This window comes from Micromys minutus (assembly GCF_963924665.1).
Source record: "Micromys minutus genome assembly, chromosome: X".
In the NCBI taxonomy this organism is placed as follows: domain Eukaryota; kingdom Metazoa; phylum Chordata; class Mammalia; order Rodentia; family Muridae; genus Micromys; species Micromys minutus.
In genome coordinates, this window is record NC_137970.1 from 9,518,466 (window position 1) to 9,525,782 (window position 7,317).

Here is a 7,317-nt window from a genome sequence, read left to right on the forward strand (position 1 = left end):
TTCAAAACAAAAAACAAAGTGAGGCGCTAAGAGTTAGAAAAGATGAAATCACTAAATATAAGAATGGCAACTGGTGGCTGAGATGGGATCTGAAGCCTCATGTACAGGATTCCAACCCTGATGAGAGCCTACTTGTATTTTCCCTAGTCTGCTCCAGATATAGGTTATAGGCATTACATAGAGCTACCCTTATTTTATGGAATGTAAGCTAATCTCACATTGAACCTGGTCTTCATCATTCTAGAAATGGGGAAAGAGATTTCTTAAGGTCTCCGGTAAGAACCCACATTCCCTGACTTCCAGTATCATGGGACAATTTTAACATGAAACTTGCAACAGGAAGTCAATGGCTATATTCCACTCCCCCCAAACCAGATGGTAATATTCTCTTAAATTTCTAAATGTTTATTCCCGATTCTTGCCTGTTAGAATAACCTCTGAGATAAAATGAAAACAAAAGGATCATTTCTTCATGTCTGTGCCTAAGAAACTAAATAATGATAAAGCCTTGATTACAACTAAGTCCAGACCTACAACAGTATTTTAAGTATTTTGATTGATATTAATTTTTAAATAATGAATTAAGCACCTTACATAATTATTTGATATACTGTCTTCATGTGCTGCCAATACACATTGGCCTTTTACCTCTGTGTACAGGCTTCATTCATTATTATGAATCATTGTTATGAAAAATATACTGCTACATAAGTTCATTTGCCAGATAACTAAAACATAAAAGATCCTTGAGAAATAAGGCTATTGTTTTAGAATGTCTTTAAATTTTCAATACCCGTTCTTCTTTATCTTCTAAAAGAGAAACTGAACAGAATTCAACCTGTTTGATTTTGCCATGATTGAGAGATACCTCAAAATATCACTGATTACACAACGACAGAATATAACAAAATCTTTTCTACTAAATAATGTATTCGTCTTTTCTTCTATTACTGTAACAATATACCTAAGGCAATCAGCTTAAAAAGAGAAATGCCTACTTTGGCTTATGGTTTTAAAGGTTTTATGCCAAGGTGACTTATTCCAATTGTTTTAGACCAATGACAAAACAGAAAATCACCAGGGAGAGCATATTATGGAACAAAGCTGGTCCCTTCATGTTTGTCAGAAAGCAATAAAAGATTTGAGGAAGGGAACAAGAACCTTAAAGGTCATGCCCCCAGTTACCTAATGTATTTCCATTAGGCTTAATATTGTAAGAAATTCCTAAATATCAGCTACTTTGATTCTTGAACTTTGAAAATTGGGAATTTAAAATCCCAAGAAATTGAAATTCTTTGATTAAGGTCATACAGAACTGTGTTACAAATAGGTCTGAAATCCAAAGATTTAAGGTTAACTTCCATATCCTTTTCATTGTTTTAGAAACTTACATCTCCTGTACTACACGTTGAACAATAGTTCTCAAAGTTAATGGAGATGTAGCTCAGCTGGTACAGTGGGAGTCAGCATGAAGGAGGTCATGGGTTCAATCCCCAGCACATTGGGAAGGTTAGCACATTCCTATAATAGCAACACTTAAGAAGTAAGGGCAGGTAAGTGAGAAGCCAGAAGTTATCCTCTGCCACATAGGAAATTCGAGGCCATCATGAGATAGAAGAGCCTGTTCTAGAAATACTGTAATAAATAAGAATCATCTGGAAGGACTATTGGGCAGACAATACTGTTGGCCTCAGCCTTGGTTTCTAATTCCATTAGTCTTAGCTCAGGCATTTGCATTTGTAGGCAACTGTGCTGTTGAGCCAAGGATCAGGATGCAAAATGCTCTCCAAGCTGATGATGAGCCACATCAAGCTTTAGTTTTATCCAAGAGGGTAGCAACTGAAATAAAAGTGAATTGTCAGCCAGGCATTTCCCCTGGAATTATGAAGACGAAAAGAAAACACTAAGAGGCTCTTTACTGTTAAGACATCACATTTGAGGTGATCCCAACTGAACAAAATGCTTCAAATGAGGAGATTTAATTATCTCAGTTAATATCTAATGAAAAATTCTTTTTTCTAACTCAGAAGCTTGATAATTAAGCATGAGTCTCATTGGAGACAAACAAAAGAATTAAAGATAGTGCTTGTTAATATTGATAAGCCTTTTGCCCTATGGAAAAATTAAAGTAGGATTACTGGAGTATTAAAAATAATGCTAAACCAGATAGGCACAGTGCCTTATGCCTATAATCACAGCACATGGGAGGCTGGGACAAAAGAATCACTATAATGTTGAGGGTTGCCTAAGGCACAGGTGATTTCCATACTATTCTGGTTATGGAGTAGACTCTGATTCATAAAACAATAAGACAACACAACATAATAATCCCAAATCATAAGGTTATGACCTCACTGAGTTGTAAGTACAACACGTCTAGAATATGATTATTTGAAGCCCAAGAGCATAATTTTATGTTTATTTTTGACAATTGTAATATATAAATCTTTTAATCAATTTCTCCTTTCACTGAATCTTTTTTTTTTTCTTTCACTGAGTCTTGATTTTGTCATATTGGGACTAGATAATCAATTCTCAAGCTTTAGAAGGTATTCAAATCACCCAGGGGTTATAAAATGCAGATCCTGATTCAGTGAGTCTAGAGTAGATGATCCCAAGTGTCAATATTTCAGCTGAGTTCCAAGGTGAGGCCTATATTGCTGCTCCATAAACTCTCCTTCAAGTAAAATGAGTCTAATTCTGATCTTACAGGTGACTAAGAATTGCCTTAGGGCCTTAGTCCCTAGAGCCTATTCTTTCCTCTTTGCTTTCATGTTCCACACCTGAATATCTAAATTTTATCCTGAATAAACCAAGTGAGTGCCACTGAATAGCAATAGAGAAAAGAATGCAAGGCTTCCTAGTTCCAATCAGTGATTCCTCGGGGTGCCATGACTTGCATCCCTCTGTAGAGTGCTGCTGCTGCTTCTGTTTCTTCATCGTCTCTATTTCCGTATTCTTATTTTATTCTATTTCATTTTTTTTCTTTGCAGCTCCAAACTTCGGTTCTAAAGAGCTATCTATTAGCATGCATTAAGTTATCTCCATGTGATAACTTCCATTTCTACCTGAAGATATTGTCCGTTTATTTGCTTTCAGACAATAGATCTTTTGTACATTAATTCTTTCTCTATATTCCCACAATCTTTTCCAAGGTATTCATGATTTTCTTTAACAATGAAACTGTCTAGAGTCCCAGGTGCTTCTCAGATAGTGTAGTTTGGATGTTAAATAATTTTGTTGTCAGCTCTAACACCTCTCCTGACCACCTGTATGGGTGCCAAAGGTCTCATCTCCTTCCTACCTTGGTTCTTCAAAACTGGCTGCCCTTACTCAATTGTTTATCCTCCTTACCTTTATCCATCCATTCCCCAATCATTATATCTCTGAGAAGGAAGTCATTATCATAGCCAGAAACAAAAATGTTTAATATGAATTGGTACCAAAATATAAAAAGTACTTTATAAGTATTAGCTCAGGTCTTCACAGTGACCTCAGAAAACAAGAAGAGCTAGCCTTTATTACAAAGATGAAAGTTGAGTGGGAAAAGATTAATAGACTTACTCAGAATAACATAATAAAAATTGCTGAACTACCCAGCATTAGAAATCAAAGAGAGTCCTGTCTGATTGAAAGATGCTGTACTACATTTCTTAAAGAATTCTGTACAATATTATCTCCAATCTAGAACTATAAAGGTCCATCTAGCCTTAAGTACCTTCTGTGATTCAAAAGTTAGGATTATGAACCAAAACTTAAAAAAGACTAGAAAAATATGACTACAACACCACTTAAAATTTCCATTTGGGGAAAACCACCATAAAATATTTTTAAAGCAACAGAGAGACTAGAAGAAAGTATTTACAATAAATATACCTGTCAAGTATTAATATTCACTGTAAAGAACTCCTTCAAATTAATCAGAGGAAGACATACAACCCAACAGGAAAAAAATGACCAAAAGATGAAGAATAGTCACTCACCTGAAAATAAAATGTGCAAAATCAATAGTCATGTGAAAATATATTTATCCTTGCCAATAATCAGAGAAAAGTAATTTTATGAGGTACCATTTTTCAATCATAAGACTAGCAAGGTTAAAGTTAGAGAGCATGCTGGTTGGGTTATAAGGAAACAGGCGCTCTTATCCTCTGCTTGTGGGAGCAAGTTGCTTCAGTAACTTTGAACAACACCCACTCTTCCAGGATCAATAGGAATTGAAAGAAAATGTGAAATTCTACTGAGAAAGAGCAGTTCTACTTGCAGACACTCCCATTAAATAGACACCTGCACACGTCCATGAGACTTAGAAAGAGCAATTTGCAAAATCATTTGGAATAACAAAAAAACACAGGATAGCAAAAACTATTCTCAACAATAAAAGAATTTCTAGAGGAATTACCATCCCTGACCTCAAGCTTCATTAAGAGGAATAGTGATAAAGATTGCATGATATTGGTACAGAGACAGGAAGTTAGATCAATGGAATAGAATTGAAGACCCAGAAATGAGCCTACAACTACGGTCACTTGATCTTTGACAAAGAAGCTAAAACCATCCAGTGGAAAAAAACATTTTCAACAAATGGTGCTGGTTCAACTGGTGGTCAGCAGGTAAAAGAATGCAAATTGATCCATTTGTATCACCTCATACAAAGCTCAAGTGGAAGTGGATCAAAGACCTCCACATAAAATTAGGTACACTGGAACTAATAGAAGAGAGAGTGGGGAAGAGCTTAGAACACATAGGCACAGGGGAAATTTTCCTGAACAGAAAACCAATGGCTTATGCTCTAAGATAAAGAATCAGCAAATAGGACCTCATGAAACTGCAAAATTTCTGTAAGGCTAAGGACACTGTCAAGAGGACAAAGCAGCAACCAACAGATTGGGAAAGAATCTTTACCAATCCTATATCTGATAGAAGGCTAATATCCAATATATATAAAAATTCAAGAAGGTAGACTCCAGACAGCCAAATAGCCCTATTAAAAATGGAGTACAGAGCTAAATAAAGAATTTTCAATTGAGGAATACCAAATGGCTGGGAAGCACCTAAGAAAGTGCTCGACATCATTAGTCATCAGGGAAATGCAAATCAAAACAACCCTGGAATTCCACCTCACACCACTCAGAATGGCTAAGATCAAAAACTCAGGTGACAGCAGATACTAGCGAAGGTGTGGAGAAAGAGGAACACTTCTCCACTGTTGGTGGGGTTGTAAACTGGTACAACCACTCTGAAAATCAGTCTGGCAGTTTCTCAGAAAATTGGGCATAGTACTACCTGAGAACCCAGCTAATCCACTCCTGGGCGGATATCCAAAGATGCTCCAACATCTAACAAGGACACATGTTCAACTATGTTCCTAGCAGCCTTATTTATAATAGCCAGAGGCTGGAAAGAACCTAGATTTTCTTCAACAGAAAAATTGATGCAGAAAATGTGTTACATTTACACAATGAAGTACTACTCGGCTATTACAAACAATGACTTCATGAAATTCTTAGGCAAATGGATAGAACTAGAAATTATCATCCTGGGTGAAGTAACCCAAAACCCACTCACAGAAGAACACACATGTTATGAACTCACTGATAAGTAGATATTAGCTCCAAAACTAGGAATACCCAAGATACAATTCACAGACCTTATGAACCTCAAGAAAAAGGAAGACCAAAACATAAATGCTTCAGCCTTTTTAGAAGGGAGAATAAAATATGCATGGTAAGTAGAGAGTAGGAGGGACTTGGGGGGGGGGTAGAGAGAAGGGGGAGGGGAAAAGGAGGCAGGTATGGGAAAATATGGGGATAATATAGAGAGTAGAAAACCCAATGCCTACCGCATCCTTAAAAATTGGGGTATACATATTATGTAAGTATACAAAGTAATAATAAGAATAGTAATTTCTATATATTCAAAGGGAAAGATATCTCAAAAATTTATTAGTGACTGAAAAACTTAGAGAAGCAATGCTCAAAAGATAGATTAATTAAAAATCAAATTAAAGTAGGTCATAGACCAAATGTAAAATACAAAACCATACAACTCTATTGCTGTGATCAAACATCATGACTAAGACAACTTATAGAAGAAAGACTTTATTTAGGTTTATAGTTCCAAGGTATAAAAGTCTCCAATCATCACAGTAGGGAAGCATATGGCAGTGGGGCAGGTATGACAACTACATCAACAAGCTGAGAGCCACATCTTTGACCACAAGTAGGAATTCAAGAGAGAGAACTAGAATTGGTACATAGCTTTTGAAACCCCGAAGTCCACTCCAAGTGATGTGCCATCTCCAGTAATGCCATGCCTACTAAACATCTCCAAACAGTGCCAAGAACTGGAGATCACGTGTTCACATACTGGAGACTATGAGAAACATCTCATTCAAACTACCACCCTTGGGTAAATTGATATATAAATAGCTACAAGCAGGTTTTAATTCAGATTTTAATTTCAGTTTTGCTAAAGATACTGTCAAGGGAATATACAAAGAATTCTTAAAACTCAATAAGAAACTGAATAACTTTGTTAAAACTGAGCATAAATATCAATGCCTCACCATAGAAGACACATGTATGGAACAAGCATGTGAAAAATCCAATATCTTATGTGACTCACTAAGACAATGAGATATTATCACTCACCTATTAGAATGTCTGAAATTCAATACACTCTACCAAACGCCGAATGGATACAGAACAACAGAGACTCTCATTCATTGTTGGCAGAAATGCAAAAATTAACAGGGAATTTGACACTTTATTATACAACAAAACACCTCTCTATAACATGATTCAGAAATTATACAACTTGGTATTTTTCCAAAAAGAAAATTGAAAACTTAAGTCCATACAAAAAAATCTGTATACAGATGTTTATAACAGCTTTATTTGTAATTTTTAGAATTTGGAAGCAGTCAAGATGTTCTTCAGTAAAAGACTGAATAAAGCAAACATCCAATTGATGAAATATTTACGCTAAAACAAATGAGCTTTTAAGCCATGAAAGACATAGAAAACTATTTCAATTCATATTACTAAGTAAATAAAGCCAATCTGACAAATCTACATATTGTATGATTACAAATATATGACATTGCCGAGAAGGCAAAACTATGGAGGCAATATTTTTTTTAAACGACTTTATTTTGCAAAACAAAGATAAATGTAAAGATTTTAAACATTTTTTGCTTAAAATTATACATTTTTGTCAGTACTGTTTTTTCAGACATTAAAATAAATTTTACATAAAACCATGTGAATATGATTTTTAGTCAGTACTTGATTTTTTTCAAGGGCTTGACAGTAT